The sequence below is a fragment of the Giraffa tippelskirchi genome, chromosome 3 (assembly GCF_054371585.1).
Source record: "Giraffa tippelskirchi isolate mGirTip1 chromosome 3, T2T-mGirTip1v1.2.pri, whole genome shotgun sequence".
Taxonomy (NCBI): domain Eukaryota; kingdom Metazoa; phylum Chordata; class Mammalia; order Artiodactyla; family Giraffidae; genus Giraffa; species Giraffa tippelskirchi.
In genome coordinates, this window is record NC_137277.1 from 167,854,229 (window position 1) to 167,871,260 (window position 17,032).

At 39.7% G+C, this 17,032-nt stretch overlaps 1 protein-coding gene and 1 pseudogene across 2 annotated transcripts in view; one reads left to right on the top strand and one right to left on the bottom strand.

The window, feature by feature from the left end:
• PAX3 (paired box 3) overlaps nt 1-17,032 on the bottom strand; it is a 96,608-nt gene that overhangs the window by 61,418 nt on the left and 18,158 nt on the right. The gene's annotated exons all lie outside the window — the stretch shown is intronic.
• Nucleotides 2,896-3,583, top strand: LOC145540795 (large ribosomal subunit protein uL1 pseudogene; annotated as a pseudogene).

The following is a 17,032-nucleotide window of genomic DNA, read 5'->3' on the forward strand; positions in this document are numbered from 1 at the left end:
AAGAACTCTCAAAATTTAACAATAAGAAAACAATATAATTTTAAAATGAGCAAAACACTTGAACAGATATTTTACCCAAAAGAATATATGGATGATAAATAAACACATTCAAAGATGTTCAGTATCATTAGTCATTAGGGAAATGTGAATTAAACCATGATTAGATATCTCTAGACATCTTTTCAGAACAGGTATAATTTTAAATACTGACAATATCAAGGCTAGCACCAGCACAGAGCAGCCAGACCTCTTATCCATTGCTGGTGGAATGCAGAATGGTATAGCCATTGTAGAAAACAGTTTGGCAATTTCTTATAAAGTTAAGCATACATTTAATATATAACCTAGCAATACCACTCCCAGGCATTTACTCAAGAGAAATGAAATTTTGTATTCGAACAAAACTCTTACAACAACATGTATGCCAGCTCTATTCATAATGAACAAAAACTGGACATAATATAAATGTTCCTCAACAGGAAAATAAATAAACAAACTGTAGCACAACCAGTCAGTAGGATAGTATTCACCAATATGGCTCAAAAGGATATATGCACCCACATGTTCATTACAGTGCTTGGCTACAGTGGTAGCCAAGACATGAAAGCAACCTCAAAGTCCATTGACAGGTGAATGGATAAAGAAGATGTGGTACATATATACAATGGGGTACTACTCAGCCATTAAAAAGAATGAAATAATGCCATTTGCAGCACCATGGATGGACCTGGCGATTACCCATAAGTGAAGTAAGTCAGAGATGGACAGAGAAAGAGAAAGACAAATATCATATGATATTGCTTATATGCAGAATCTTAAAAATGATCTAAATGAACTTATTTACAAAACAGAAACAGATTCACAGACTTAGAGAACAAACTTATGGGTACCAGGGGGCAAAGGGGAGGGATAAACTGGGAATTTGGGATGGACATGTACACACTGCTATATTAAAAATAACCAACAAAGACCTACTGTATGGCACAGGGAACTCTGCTCAATATTCTGTAATAACCTAAACAGGAAAAACTTTGAAAAAGAATACATACATGTATATGTATAACTGAATCACTTTAGCTATACACCTGAAACTAACACAACACTGTTAATCAACTCCAAACTAAATAAAATAAAATAAATACTTCAAACTAAATACTAATTCCAAACTAAAATAAAATAAATATGTCAATTTTTTAAAAAGAAATGAAATATTGACACATTCAATGGCTTAGATTAATCTCAGAATAATTATACTGTGTAAAAGAAACCAGCCTGAAAGAGTTAAATACTGTATGATTCCATTTATAGGATATTCTTAAAAGGACAAAACTGGAGAACATACCAGTGGTTGCCAGGAGCTGGGAGTGGGAGGAGGGTGTCCATTCAAAGGGAGAGCATGAAGGGATTTTGGGGGATGACAGAACTATACTGTATACTGATTATGATGGTCGTTACATGAATATATACATGTGTTAAAATTTTAAAAAAGAATAAACATATGTATATACAAGTTCATAGAAGTACTATTCATAATAGCCAAAAGGTGGAAACAGCCCAAAGGCCCACCAGTGGATGATTAGATAAACAAGCAGTGGTTTTTGCATACAAATGGAGTATTATTCAGCCATAAAAAGCAATCAAGTTCTGACACATGCTACAGTGTGAATGAACCTCTGAAACATGATGGTAAGTGAAAGAAGACAGACATAAAAGGCCATATGATTCTGTTTATATTAAATAATCAGAATATTTAAATCTACAGAGACAGAACACAGACTGGTAGTTGCTGGGGGATGAAGGAAATGGGGAGCAACTACTTACTGGGTACAGGGTCTCTTTTTGGGGTGATGAAATGTTTTACAACTAGGCAGAATTGGTGGTTGCATTACACTGTGAACGTACTAAATGCCACTGAATTGTTCACTTTAAAATGGTTTGTATGAATTTCACCTCAATGCAAAAAAACCCTAAAGTCTATTTTACTATACAACCATTTCAAAATATAAATTTAAGTCACAAAAAGAAGGAATCTAGAAAAAATAGCTAGAGTTAGTAACTCAAGCTCAGATCACCTCCTTGAACAAAGTGTAAAACAAGAGTTTGAGTTAGGTTGTTACATTCCCAAGGACCTCACTTCTGTACATCAGGCTCTGTTCTTCCCAAAAATGCTCGTCAAAGTGGTCACTCAGAGTGGGAGAATTTTTTGGTTCCATTAAAAAAAAATGCTCCTCTGTTTATAATAGCCAGGACATGGAAGCAGCCTAGATGCCCATCAGCTGACGAATGGATAAGGAAGCTGTGGTACATATACACAATGGAATATTACTCAGCCATTAAAAAGAATACATTCGAATTAGTTCTAAAGAGGTGGATGAAACGGGAGCCTATTATACAGACTGAAGTAAGCCAGAAAGAAAAACACCAATACAGTATACTAACACATATATATGGTATTTAGTTAATCGGTAAAGATAACCCTGTATGCGAGACATCAAAAGAGACACAGATAAATAGAACAGTATTATGGACTCTATGGGAGAGGGAGAGGGCAGGATGATATGGGAGAATAGCATTGAAACATGTAAATTATCATATGTGAAATGAATCGCCAGCCCAGTTTGATGCATGACACAGGATGCTCGGAGCTGGTGCACTGGGATGACCCGGAGGGATGGGATGAGGAGGGAGGTGGGAGGGGGGTTCTGGAAGGGGAAAACATGTACACCCATGGTGGATTCATGTCAATGTATGGCAAAACAAATACAATATTGTAAAGTTAAAAAATAGATAAATAAACTAATTTAAAAACATTAAAAATAAATAGATAAAAACTATCCCCTTAAAAAAAAAATGCTCCTCACTCTCTCTTTTCCAGTTATCGCAACATAGGGAACCATGAGCAGCAAAGTCTCCCACAATACCCTCTACGAGGCGGTGCGGGAAGTCCTGCACGGGAACCAGCGCAAGCGCAGGAAGTTTTTGGAGACAGTGGAGCTTCAGATCAGCCTTAAGAACTATGACCCTCAGAAGGACAAACATTTCACGGGCACCGTCAGGCTTAAGTCCACTCCCCACCCCAAGTTCTCCGTATGTGTCTTGGGGAACCAGCTGCATTGTGAAGAAGCCAAGGCAGTGGCTATCCCCCACATGCACATTGAGGCGCTGAAGAAACTCAACAAGAACTCAGCTTCTTGGTCAAGAAGCTGGCCAAGAAATATGATGCCTTTTTGGCTTCAGAGTCTCTGATCGAGCAGATCCCCCGAATCCTGGGCCCAGGCCTGAACAAGGCTGGCAAGTTCCCTTCCTTGCTGACCCACAGTGAGAACATGGTGGCCAAAGCTGATGAAGTGAAGTCCACCATCAAGTTCCAGATGAAGAAGGTGCTGCGTCTGGCAGTGGCTGTTGGCCACGTGAAAATGACAGATGATGAGTTTGTGTACGACATCCACTCAGCTGTCAACTTCCTGGTGTCATTGCTCAAGAAAAATTGGAGGAATGTCAGGGCCTTGTACATTAAGAGCACCATGGGCAAGCCCCAGCGTCTGTACTAAGGCCCAGCTTAATAAACCATACTAAACCAAAAAAAAAAATGCTCCTCTCCTCAAAGTGGTCACTTATAGTGAGAAAATTTTTGTCCCATTAAAAAAAAAAAAAAAGAACTGAAGTGTATGAAATCCATTTTCTTTTCAAACAACACTTAACAATCAATGTTAAAGAGACATATTTTGATATGGATGGACACTTGAAAGCATCATGCTAAGTGAAATAAGTCTGGTAGAGAAAGACAAGTTTAAACTCTCCTTTATAGGTGGAATCTAAAAAAACCAAACTTATAGAAACAGCGACCCAAATAGTAGTTAGCAAGGGCTGTAATGAGGGGGGAAATGGGAGATCTTGGTCAAAGGGTACAAACTTCCATTTATAAGAATAAGTTCTGGAAACCTAATGTACAACACAGTGATTATAGTTAATCATACTGAATTATATACTTGAAAGTTGCTAAGAGAGTAGATCTTCAATGTTCTCACCGCAAAAGAAGAAATACTCATTATGTGATATGATGCAGGTATTAGCTAACATGCAGTTACAAGTGTATGTTCTGGTAGTCACTTTGCAGTATACAAGTATATCAAATCAACACACTGAACATCTTAAACTCACACCATGTTATATGTGAATTACATCTCAGTAAAGCTGCAGGTAGGGAGAAAGCAATCTCTCTAGCCTTTCGAGAACGGGGTTGTGTTACCGAGTATCACTTGTTCACTTTCAACAGCGGAAAGATGAAAAGGGGGGTTTATTTGGCCTTTTAAGACTGAGTGAATCTGGTGACAGGGCCCCTTGTTGCCTTTAGCTGCTTGCCAGTCCCCAGGTACACTGTGTGTCTGACTGCTCCATGCCTTTGTCGCCCATGCTGTCCCTCTGCCTATAATGCCTTTCCTCTAGTTCTTGTGCTGATCAACTCCTGGTCATCCTCTAATGCTCAGCTCTGACATCTTCTCTTTCAGGAAGCATCTCTGAACCTGGAGATGGCCAGATGAACCTCACCTGAATTTCCTCAGTGCCCTGGACTTTAAAAGTGTAGTTGGTTGGTGCTGATTGTGGTAAATTTCTCATAAAATTTGTTTTTCTGACTTACTTCACTCTGTGTAACAGCTTCTAGGTTCATCCACCTCACTAGAACTGACTCAAATGCGTTCCTTTTTATGGCTAAGTAATATCTCACTGTATATATGTACCATAACTTCTTTATCCATTCATCTGTCAATGGACATCTAGGTATACATTACCATATGTAAAACAGATAGCTAATAGGAAGTTGTTGTATAACACAGGGAGCTCAATCCAGTGCTCTGTGACAACCCAGAGGGGTGGGATGGGGTGGGGACTTGGGGGGAGGCTCAAGAGAGAGGGGATATATGTATACTTATGGCTGATTCACAGTGTTGTATGGCAGAAGCCAACACAATATTGTAAATTGATTATCCTCCAATTAAAAATAAATTTTTTTTTAAATGTATCTTGTCTTCAGAACCAGTCTCCTAGAGACTACACAGGATTCTGAGTTCAGGAAGGGTGGGCAAGGTTAACACAGGAGACAAAAGGGAACCCAAATTGTTCTTCCTCACCACTATTCTCTAGCCTTCACTTCTGGCAACAAAACTGGGGGTTTGTATAGGTAAAAGAGGCTCAAAGGGTAAAAGTTGGTGAAAATCTACAAATCACCCAGGATTAGGAAAAAGACAAAGAATAACAAAGATGCCCCCAGTCTCTCTTCCCAGTTTGAGCTGATTTTGATCTGAAAGTTATGTCAGTTTTTCAGCATTCTAAGATGATGGACATTTCCTAATATTTCCAGATACCATGATTTTTAATCATCCTGAAAAACATAAAATTGAGCTCTAAATTGAGTAATTTTAAAACTAAAACAATTTTTCAAAATCTGTCTGAAAAAAATTTCTCTAAGTGGAAAAGTTTCCACAGTTTTTTATTAGTGAAAATGTCCTAGATTATTCTATTTCTATTGCCTGAGTTTCCCCTCATTTGACAATTTCTATTTAACTAAGTTTTTATTATTATTTAAGGTATTTTGTGCTACTTTTGGGCTTCGCTGGTGGGCCAGAGGGTAAAGAATCTGCAAGCAGGTCACCTAAGGAAATTTGTAAATTCACCGAATTCCAGTTTCTTAAGCAGCTACTGCTCTCCATTTTAACTTTGTTTCCAAGTAGAAATGCCCCTTAGGCCCCCAAACATTGTTCCATCCTATGTAGCATTACACAGGGCAAGAGAGAATTTATGTGTTGACACTACTAAATAGCTGAAGTTATTAATATATTCAAAAACTGACCATATAATTTGTTTTCCTAGCTCTGTTTACAATTCACCCTGGGTGACCTTCAAATCAAATTTTAAGAAGGCAGTTTTCAAGTGCCAAGACTGGTGTGTTAAAATGAGGAGCAACTGAGTACTCACTCAGTTCAGTAATGGACTTTTTACAAAGGCAGAGACTTTTATATTAATAGATACATTCTGGAACAGTATGTCAAAAAGCTGCATAACAGACCCTTCAGATCTATTACTGTCCCTCCAAACAAAACCCATTATGCACAAAGCCAACATCAAACAGCAATCGTAACAGCCCCTGTTACAAAGGATCCGAGTAGAGTTCTCAGCGGCCCCTTTAAAAGGTGGCTGCGTTGTGCAGTTCGGAGATCAGTTCGACCTATCTGCAGACATTCCAACGAGGGCTTGGGATTTCCCCTTCTCTCACCCAGACACCCCTGAGGGAATTGGAAACCTTTTTAAAATCAGTTTGCTCACACCATTCAAAGAAGCGTGTGGTTGATGCTCTTCTTTTGTTTTTTACAATGACCCCATAAAAGTGGAATCCAAAAATATCCTTGCTAACCCTAGGAACAGAAACCCATTCTGCCTCCAGTCAGTCCTCCAGTCCTGCCTCCTCCCCTCAACCATCTACTAAGGTTAGGGGCTTATTCTGGACTTTTCTTGCAAGAAAGTGTTTCGACAGTCGGGCACAGTGGGAAGAGCTAGGGTCCTAGTGGCAGCTTCACTCAGTTTCCACGGAGGCAGAGGGAACACTCAGCCCAATCCTTCATATTATTTGAGCAGAGCTTTTGCAGGTTAATTTTTTTTTTTTTCCCGCAAAAGAACTTTTCTCGGATGGCTCAACTTGTTTGTCTTTAAGGGTTGTGAAAGGAGAAATCATGCATATTTCAGCCAGCTCCAGATGAAACGAGTTAAGTGATTCTCCAGCATGCTAATGTTTGAAAATGCCATATTTGTGCCATATTTGGTCCTTTGACTAGGAAGACAACTTCAATGCGACCTCCTCCCCCATGCAGCCCCCTTCCACCTCCTCCCACCCCCTCCTACTCCTTTATGTATATATGTTGCATAATTATGGAGCAGTGAGTATTTATCACCTTTTCTGGGCAGTAAGCAGAAAGAAATACAATACCATTACTTCCAGTTACTGCCTTTCCCAAGATAATTAGGTAACACAGTGGAGGGAGCTCCGATCGCCTAACGCTGTTCAAGTTAAGTGATTGACATGGCTCTGTCTGGCTGCTCTATTAACTGTTTCATTTTGTTGCTATTTGCAGTTTGCTTGGCTAATACTCCGAACAAATACAGACTGTTTCTTTAGCCCTTTTTTTCTCTTTGACCTTCTCCTGCCCATTTTCTTTGACTCACTTCAAACTGTCTTGAAAAGGCCTGTTGAATACACACAGTCCATCAGAGGCCCAGGTTCATCCCTACCCCTGCCCTGAATGCCTTACTTCAAAGATGGGCCGCATTCTTTAATTGCCCTTTGAATTAATATCAAAGGGTCACAATGCGAGTGCCAAAAGAGAAAGGGGCTTTAATGAAGCAAAGAGCTACCATTCATTTGCAGATAAGCACGTTTTTATGCCTGAACGATCACCGAAGCTACAGGCTTCAGGAAGAGGAGGCTGTCCGTCCTGAGAGGACTTTTTCTTAAGTAGTGATTAGTTCAAACAAACAAGAGTAAACAAATAAAAGAAAAAGTCTACAGACAGCGACAACATACAATAAATAATAAGACGAAAATCAGGAGCTGCACATCCCCCTCCCGTACTTCCCTTAAAAAAAAAAAAAGCTGCACCTAATTAGCAAATCCATTCACCATTTTTAATCCCATATTTCAACACTGAAATTCCAAGGACGAGGTTCAGTCACATGCCTGAGATGAAATATCTTCAGTCTGAAATTTTGCACCATGGGTAACACAGAGGGACAAGCGTATGACTTTAAAATGTAGGAAAGAAACAGCATCTTTCAAAAATACATCCCAGGGCTCAAGACATAATTACTTTCAAAGTGAATATTTGTGCTTAAATAATTGATTCTTCATGAACACTTAAAGTACAGAGACTGTCGTTTGAATCTAAAATAGGAAAATACCTCTGTGCATCTTTTTATGTACGACGGTCATATTTTCCAACTCTCCCAGATGAATCACCATTTAGTGCCCATTGTCTTCATGGTGGCCCCTGTAATACTGTAGCTGCAAGCCTAGAATGATCCACTAACAGCACCAGAGGTCATTGTAAGGTAAAATACAGCTCAAATCATAAATGATTACAGAGTGAAACAGTAAGCCATGCTTCCCCTCGTCATCACTCTCCTTTTGGAGAGCTTGTGATTAAGGAAGGATTTCAGTCCTGGTGAATTATCATCCTAGCCGAAACTCAGACAACATTCTTGGTGCCCAGCTACAAAGTACATGGCTGGCTTCTGGTAGACATAACATTTGGACCATTGCCTGGACATTTCTCTTCCGTGGATGCCTTGGTAAACAGAGTTTATGTTACTCTCAATGACGTAACAAGGAAAGTCCTTGTTCAAATGTTCCAATCAGTCTCCAAAAGTGACTTGCCAGTTTTGATCTGTGCACAAAAAAAAATAAAAAAATTACCACGGCTATGTTAAAAGAAAGAGAGAAAGAAAGCGTTCTCCCTTATCTTTGAAGAAATCAAAAGCATCTCCTCTTCACTGGCCTTTATTTCCATGGGCTTGTCCATCTGGTTCAGAGTTGCCAAAACAGAGTGAGAAAAGGGCAGCAAATAAATGTCAGAGAGGCAGCCAATCTGCATAAATCTCCAACTCCATCCAGAGAGACTCCTTCCTGGCCTGCTGGGCCTTCCAATTTTGTGACATGAGCCAACGGGCATGGGAACAATATGGAAATCAAAAAGACTTATTTTGCACAAATCCAAGCCTTTACAGCAGCTTCTCCCATACCACTGTCCCACTAGATGTACACCAGTGTGCCGCTCTGCAATAAAGCGGTGTCATCCCAGCAACCAGGTCCCACATGTCCTTAATATAGAATTATTTCAGAATATTCTGGACTGACCACAGGAAGACCCACTTAATTCTTGTTAAACTGTACTCTAAGAAAGCGCATTAAGGGAAACGAGCCACCAAATCTTGTTTCGCTGAATACAAAAGCGATGGGTAGATTATAAACAAATAATTCTTTATACTTGCTCAGAACTTGAAATGTATTCGGGGCCACTAACACATCACAACAATCCTTGGAGACAGCAGAGCATCTTACTGTCCGCCTCACTTCAGAGGAATCCAACTCGGAATGGCTACTGAGTTTCCCTTCATCACACAGCTAGCTAGAGATTGAACTGGGACCTAAAGCAAAATCTTTTAACAACAACAACAAAAAATCCTTCATAAAAACCACAGTTACATCTGGTGCAGAACTAAATCAGCAGTCCAACTGTGTGGGTTTTTGGTTTTTTGTGTTTTTTTTTTTACCAAAATCCACAAGTGGAATAAACTTCAAGACACCGCAGATTCAGCTTCATGAGCCACAAGAAAATTGTTTGGACCATGTATTTCAATACTTCCTCAGGATGCTACAGTCATGCAAATATAGCCATTGAGAGGCTCCATTCAAACATCAGTACTGATACTGATGATAAGGGTACTAATGATCAGAATCAAGTCTTGCATTCCTCCAGGGCTTTAACTCTTTCATATCCACTATCGGATGGAATTAAATAATTCTTTGACATGAGAAAAAAATTTTTTTCACTCTCATTTCAAGTGCAAGGAATACAGTAATGTAAGGCTCTAAAATGTCAGGTGAAGTAAAGCAATGTGAAGTTTTTAAATCTAAACAACTTAGTCACTGAAGCTTCCCCAGTCATGGGTTTCTTATCGCCTCTGTTACTCTCAATAAAACTAAGGGGCACTTGGTACCCAAGTAAAATTTGTATCCCCAAGGGACAAATCGTTCATGATAGAGTTCTCTTTTCCAGTCACCTTCTCTTTTGCAGCTTCTGAAATTCAGGTTCATGGAAAAGACCCTTAGCTGAAGCTTAATTTGCAAGCTGAAAAAAATGTAACAGGAAAGGTATTGCAACTTCACAAATAGCTGTTTTATTAAAGGGGCTTTCTCGACTTAAAGCCTTGCCCAGATGCAAGCTACATCTCTCGCCCGAAGGTTTCCACTTTCTCTGCATCACCAAGTCTTAACCAACAGCACTGCCGGTTTTGCATGCAACCCTCTAGGCAGACAGCATTGACCTGAGAGCTGATGATAACTATTAATAGTTTAGGAAATACCACATAGCAGTCTCCACTGTTTATCCCCATTAGGAATTGAAAGCACACTTGGAAGACTCTCTCACCTTGAAGCAAAAGCAGAGTAGGTTGTCCTGAAATCTGTAGACTAAAAGTGGTATTAGCTTGACTTCTTTTAAAAGTCAGCCTACCTCTTCTGTTCTTGCTGCCACTTCTCCCAAGAAGCAGCACGGTGCCCAAGCAAGGAGTAAGTGTTATGTCAACCAAAGAGGCTTAAAGGGGAAGAAAATGTGATCTAAACAAACCTCCCTGAGCAGACATCCTGCTGTAGGCTTCAATGGGAAACATTTGTTATGAAGTAATAAGAATTTGCATAATTTTGGGGAAGACTTTGTTTTCAAAGTAATTCTCTTTTTCACCTGCTTAGCCCTTTGCCGTGTATGGCTTTGGTTAAGTTTTGTTGATGGAGGCTCATGTTTAACCAACTGTTTTTAATTTACAAATTAAACTTGTCAGAAGTAGAAATCCTTGCCTTGGAACTCTTCCAATATGTCAAGAATTAATTCTAATGAAAACGGCATTGCCTAAATGCAGGATGGCCAGTCACTTATTTTATTTACACAAAGTCCTTCTCAGTTTCTTTGATAAAAGCAGCTAAATCTTTTTCCTCTTTCATGTTTTGTCAGCACTTGATTCCTTTTGTCCCTTGGCTATTTGCCTAGCTGTGGACAATAAGGCAGGAAGAATAGAAGCAGATTGTTGGAATGGCCCTCAATAAACCTAATTATGACATGTTGACTGCCCTCACCATGACACAGTCAAGGGACCCAGGCTTATTCAATTACCCTTGCCAGGTTTCTCTTTCAGACCTAAAGTTATCCTTTGACTGTTTGTATTTCTGAACAGTATTCATGTTCATTGTGAAAGAAAATCCCCTGGACTTTGAAGGGTTTTTAAGTTGATGCTGTTATTGTAGCTAATTTTTATTAACTGAATGATAACATGATAAAGAAATAGACTTTTGTTATGTAATAAGAACAAATCAGTGTGTGCTTAAAAGTTACACCTCTCTTTCCCTTCTCTTCCAGCCAGTCTGGCAGGACATGTAACCTGAATTAATAAACAAAATAATTTCTCCAACCTGCATGTCCCTTTCAATGTGATACTGAGTTGAGCTCCACAGATCGGCACTGTTGCTTCAGTGTGAGTCTTCTTAACTTAAAAAATAATAATCACATGATTGGGGGTAGCTTGGAGTTCTGTTTTTTGTTTGTTTTTTTTTTAAACCACCAAGAAGTTTCCTTGCCGTATTAACCCCAGAGAACATAAGTTCATTGGTACCTTTATGCCAACAGCAATTTCTTCAGCTGTTTGAGATAGACGGGATGCACAGTATTTAATTAAAACTCTGGCTGCTGGTTGGAAGAGCCCTTTCCTCCTCCGACAGATTGTTCAGAGATCATGCCAGTGGTTCCTGCAAAGCCAGTGTATAAAAGCTGCGTGTCAAGTGAACAAAAGAGTGGGAAAATGAAGGAATGCCAAAAATCAGCTCCTGATCCATCCTAGCTTTTAAGTCAGCTACGTCTGATAGAATTAATAGTCAATTGCATTTAAAGCTATACGAAGTCTAGCAGGAGTGACTGTTTTGTAAGTTGTAGCATCTCTGGGTAATTTCTTTTTCTTTTTCCTTTTTGTTCTCTGTTGAGAAACTCATTGTTCTCTTTAGGTAATTTGACAGCTCTTGGGACTATAATAGAGTAAAAAAAAATTCAACCACAATTTAACAAAGTTGGTGCTATAATTTCTTGAATTTGTTCCTCAGTTCACTCCTTCATTAAAAAATTTCCGTCATTCAAGTAAAAGCAAATCTAAACTGTCATCCATCCTGCAAGTGAATTTGGAGTTTGGTGGGGTTTTGTTTTGTTTTTCACTTTCTAGGGAAATTATCTTTTTAATCTTAATGTGAGAAATCAACTTCAGGAAGGACCCTTCATTCTGTATATAAAATAAGATACAAAATCCTTAGCCTCTGAAGAAGAAGTTTAAGTATTCCTTTTACTTCCATTCTCCTCTGTGGGTCCCTTTCCTTACAAATACCAACAGTTTCAATTTCTCCAAATCCTAACGGGATATTTTTCCTCTCGAACATTCAAACGGAATTGTACAACAGTCTTTAAGTATTATTAATATATACTTAATGTATATATTATTATATGGCATATATATTTAGTTTATAGAATGTCATCTTACTGTTTAGTTTTAGCATTTGTTGATTTCATTTTCTTTCCTTTGTATACATTTGCATTCACATTGACTTTAAGAATTGTCCCTCTGAACAATTACAAAAATGATCATAATGGTACTCTATCTATAAATAAATAGCAGCATGGAAAACAGTAAAAACTCTTACCACTAGAAAGTTGAGTGTCTTTCCAAAATGTTCAAATTACTTTAATCAGCAAATGTAACCTCATGTATAAAGTTTTAAAAAGTCTGCTTTTGCTACTTTATGGTGGAAATGTTATTAAAATATCCAAGATGTCTCAATATTTTAACCTGAAGCATATGTATTTTTGCATTCCCTAAAATGTTTTTATACAGTTAAATAGAATAACAAGTCTTCGAATCTCAACTAGCACTTCCCTAAGAAAACATGGAAAAAAAATAAGTACAAGAAATCAAATACTCAGATTGAATACTGCTCACCACCCCAAACTTGGCGTTATAAATGCCTGCCATTTTAAAAGTTATAATTATTTGGCTATTCAAGCTATGTTAAACAAATGAATGCCATAACTCTCACAAATTCGACTTCTTCAAAGCTGAGGGAACTCAATTCATGTGGCAGTATAAGTCAGAAGTTTGCTTATGGATACAGAAAAGGGAGTCAATAATTTGAATTGTTTTGATTTATATGGAGTTACTCAACAAAAATTCTAATGTTGACTAAAAGTAGCTGAGATCAGATTTCTTCTTTAATCTATAGGTCAAGTAGTGACTTTCTCTCCTATCAAATAAAAATTTTAATTTGTGATTCAAAGTTCAAAATTGCAATACATTTGATCTGAGTACAGGATAATCACTAAGAAAAACAGAAATAAACTCTTTCATATGGTAAACAGTAGTACTTATTATTCTGAATGTATAAAGGGGTACAGTTTCTCTTCCTGATGTTCTCATTTTATAATGTTCTGCTTCTGTTTTTAAAGATTGGTAGATACGTTATAGGGGTATTCGCTTACAAAATCTATTTGCTTAAGATAAAGAAAACTACAACCAAATTAGAGCCACAGATTTCAAATACATAAGAAAAGTTATAAATGCAAATATTAGATTGGCTATTTTATATACTCTAAAAATTCCTCAAATAAAAAATGAATTTTCACAACACATTTTACATTGTTAATTTTATCATTTGGTCTTTATAATTAAGGACTGTAGCATTTGAATGAACCATTGTCCATTTTCAGAATATACATTAAAAAGTTGATAAGTAGTATGTGTTGACTTCCGCAATAATTTTCCTCCACAAAAATAAAAGTAAAAAAGTGAGGGGGAAAAATTTATTGAAATCTTCCCTTGTAAGGCTAGGACATCTTGCTTTGAACCGTTTTCAATGTAACAAAAAATACTTCTTACATCCTCTCCAAGTTTCTAAAATGCTTCACAGCAAAGTTCTCAAAAAACAATAAAAGTTTTTAGACGTGAACTCTCTCCCATTTAATCTTGAGTTTCCTCACCAAATGTTTGGTATGGAAATTTTTAATTGATTCAAATATGATTTTTTAAATTTGTATGTGTATAGGCGTGTATTATAACTCAGAAACAAAACAACAAATCTTGTTTATCCGACCGAGTTTCTGAGAACTACAAGTGAGGAAGATAATTTAAGTTTAAGAAATGACAGCAGAATTCGATGAAGTGAACGCACCATTGTCTTGATTCTCTCCTCAAGCTCAGGCAGTTTCTAGCTTTGACCTCGTCGGCTGCCAGAAATCTGTGTCCCTCTCTGGGTGTCGGGGAAAATGTCAAGGCACAGATGATGTGAAAGAAGGAAAGTTGCCATCCTGCTTAAGCAACTCTAACTTAAAGCAAAGTTCTCTAACCAACACCCCCAGGCCTTTCCAGCCTCATCTGGAAGCTGCAGCTATGACAGGAGGTCCAAGAAAGCAAGCATTTCCCCACATGGATGGGGAAAAGCCAGTGTGTCCACCTGCTGAACAGTACAGCAAGGCCCCACCGTCACTATCCTTCCCCTGAGACAGAAAACAGGCAGGAGCTGCTCACCTTCTAAGACATTGAGGGGCCACAGGCCTCTCCATTCTTGCCCTAATTCTCCAACTGCCTGAAGCCCCACTGTTTCCTCAAACAGCTGCCTGGGCCTTCCCAAAGTCTATCAAGAGATTCACGTGACTGCAGCTGCCACAACCTGCCAGGCTGGGAAAGACCATCACCTTTACCTAGCCTATGCTTCCATCTATAAAAGCAAGGGAGAATGAGGTCCAGAGAGGGAACACGACCTGTTCACAGCGATAGTTGTAAAGACCTACAAGAAATGCCTAAAAATTGCCAAATACACCTTTACAGCTGAGGGCACCAAGCCCCCACCCCCCCAGAATTACAGTTATACCCACCGACCCATATGCGGTGAGTGGATGGAGGTTCCTCCAGGTTGATGGAGCTGATTATGGTCTATGATCCCTGTAAGGGTCTCTACCCAAGGACTGAGAATACTGTGCAGTAGAAGGGCCATGTGGGTGAATTCTCAGCACCTCTGGATTGCGAGACACAGACTCTGGCTCCATAAGTAAACAAGGTAGGGCATAAGAAACAAGGAAGCATCCTGGAAACTTTTAAAGTCGAAGATACAAGTGGAGGGTAACTGAGTATCAGAATTATTATTATTATCATTGCTTTGCTCTCAAACACAGCTGTGCCAGGCCTATACTGTATGTACAGGCAGCCTCTATCTTTCCCACACTAAACTGAACGAGGACAAGGGTAGATGCAGTTTCATGGGACCCGAAGCATTTATAATTCAGAGAGCCCCTGGAAGGGACACACACAGGTGAGCGGCTCTGGAACTGAAGGTTCATCAGCTCTGTGGTAAACCCACCTCTGCCCAGGACTCCTCTCTCATCCTCCACTTGAGAGGGCCTGGGCGAGATGGGGGCTGTTTCTAGGTGCTCGTATGCACTGCTCTTAATACTTGCAAAACATTAATCAAGTCTAAGTGTCAACTTTGGGGGCTCAGCAGTAAGCCAAGATCATCAGAGTCAACAAACCCAGCAGGCTGTTTCTGAACCCCATATATCACAGGCAGACCAAATACCAGGGGTCCCTCTGGGACCCTGGTGGCTTACATCCTCCAAAGCCACATGTTTCTGAGGCTCTTCAGAATGCCAGCACTGAGACTTTAGGAGCCTCCTGCGTTCCGGAAGACTCCCAGAAGTGCTTCAGAGCACTTTCCAGAAGCTCTCCTAGCCAGTGGATCCATCATAAATGCCCCTTGGGCCCTACCCGTTTTGAGGAGGAGAATCTCACTTCTTCTGACCGCTGACAGCTATCCAGGCACCACTAGAAGCATGGATACTCAAATCAGATATCTGCTTCCTGGGAGGGTTGTGAGCACAGAGGCAGGATGGGCCCCAAAGTGCCCTCCCTGGCTCCAAGCCAGAACAGACACTATATGTCCTTCCTCTGGCCCGGCTTTTTGCTGGAAAGCCCAAAGGACACAAGCCAAGGCCCTTCCCTGGCATCCTGGATATATCGGAAATCCACCTGCAGGGGAGGATGCTCTTAAGCCCTACCTGGCCCTGCCTCCCCCTGAGTACTCAGTGGGGTACCATGCCCTGGAAAGCCACACTCACCAGCAAAGGGCTTCCTCGGAGCAGAACTAATCCTGCCCATTCACAGTGAAGCTGGTATCTGCTGGGGTGTGATCTGAGGGGCATCAGAAACCTGCCCCTTGCCTCCACCAAAAGCTGTCCTACATGGGTACCTGGAATTCTGTCATGGGGGGTTCATTCCTCTATGCCAGGAGACCAGCTCCCAGGGGCCTTTTAGAAACTGCAAACATCCTTAGGAAGGGTAACAGTTGAGTCTTCATGTGAATGAGGTAAAATAAAGCTCAGTGGAAGCAATGGTAGGTGTCTGTGTGGAATCAGGGTGCACAAGCAGAGAGTAAACGAGGCAGAAAGAAGCAGGATGGCAGGGAGACAGGAAAGGAGAGGGAACAGCAGCTAAGACTGACCTCCCCCTTGTTACCCAAGGTCAGCCCATAAAGCCGTTTGTGAAAGGCAAGTGACAAAAACATTTTCAAGGAGTTTGGGAACAGAGGATTGAGGGCAGGGAGATTATCAAACATCCCTGTAAAAAACCCAAACTTGGGACTTCCCTGGTGGTCCAGTGGCTAAGACTCTGAACTGCCAATGCAGGGATCCAGGTTTGATCCCTGGTCAGGGAACTAGATTCCATATGCCACAACTAAGAAATGGTGCAGCCAAATAAACGATCTTAAAGAAAAAAAAACTTGTTCCAGTAACATCACTTCTTATTAAACTATGGTCTCAGTGACCATCTTCTAAAGTTTTTCCAAAAGGATTTTCCAAGGACCAGAAATGTCAATGTGAAAGATAGTCATTGTCTTCCCAAATGAATTTAATTTGAGCTTTCCATTTTAAAAATAAATAAATAAAAAGGATTCATTTCAGGGGAAAAAGCGTTACTTTTAAATGAGTAACATTAAATTATAGTAATTCAATAAAATGATGAAAGTTCGCCAACCAGCAAAATGAAGACCAAATTCGGCTCTTTATGTCATTTGTATTTTGTAATAAGGAAATTGTTCCTCTCCTTATCTGCCCAAGGTATCTGCTAGGACTCCACTGGGAATAAAAGCTTATGCAGTGGCTGTTGGTTTCAATTTTTCTAAAAAGACAAA